Below are 1,189 nucleotides of genomic sequence, written 5' to 3' on the forward strand. Positions count from 1 at the left end.
TAGAAACTGTGTTTGATTTCGAAAAAAACTTTAAGAATGCTTTAAGAATACATGTATTAAAGTAGGACAGAAGTTTTAGGATATTTTAGAAACCAAGATTAGTGCAAAAGATTTGAGTCGTATCAGATCATGATCGATATAAACAAGACTTACAAAAGCTTTGAAAAAAAATGAGGAAGAAAATATAACCAAGCATTTTCCTGTACATGACTGTAAGTGAAAAGAAAATGTTATCAATTTTCCTCAAATAATCGCACATTCTTTAAATTTCTTTTGAGAAATATTGAAAGAAAAATGAAATATAACAAACTTACATTTCACAGAGTACATTAAAGTAAAAACTTGAATCACACTGGGATTCATTTTACCGATGCATGGAATTGAAACATATAACAGGAAATGGAAAGTGTAGATTCATAAAACTGGCCTACGCTATAATTAAACGAGTATTATTACAAATACATATATTTAATTCTTGAACAAATCGTTTTTCAAAGTGATCGATCTTAACTAATGTACTATTTTAATATATTCCTGAGAACAAAATACTAGTACTAGTGATTTGCATATTAATTCGATGACTTGGTTTCAAGAGGAATGTTATTTTGACATAAAAATACGAAAGTTTAAGAGATACATGAAAGCCTTTTAACATCAACATATTTGTCATTATTATTTCTATTAGTGTACTCAGAACATGCTCTCGTGTACTGAATCAGTTGAGAAATACAAAAAGTATCTGCAGTCGATGCTCAAGTCATCCCGTTTTTAATATAAATTAATTTGGGATCGTAAAACATCTAAGCATGAAAAACAGATGTTGTGTCTTTTAGTTTTAGTTCGAGTACACTTGCACGTATCGAGTCGACATATGAATGAAAATAATTACTAATGTCAAGAGAGAAAACGTCTCGATATAGAGAAATGTCGGATTGAAGGCCACGACAGAAGTTTTCCTCTTCTCGTGTAGAAGTAGGTTTGAATAAATTTTGCTTCCTAGGAAAATAAAACAGGTCGGCTAATAAAGGAGCACAATTAGTATCCATCTGATTTCCAATTGCTATGAACACACTACATCATTTTATGTTTTATTTTCACGTTAGCTTGCTAAGCAACTGCTGGACATCCATAGGAAGAAACCATTGAAAACAAAACTTGATGTGTGGCATAAAATTTTTTTTGATCAGGC

The sequence above is a fragment of the Saccostrea echinata genome, unplaced genomic scaffold, assembly GCF_033153115.1.
Source record: "Saccostrea echinata isolate AGI-Se365-2 ecotype Australia unplaced genomic scaffold, CSIRO_AGI_Sech_v1 ptg000019l, whole genome shotgun sequence".
Taxonomy (NCBI): Eukaryota; Metazoa; Mollusca; class Bivalvia; order Ostreida; family Ostreidae; genus Saccostrea; species Saccostrea echinata.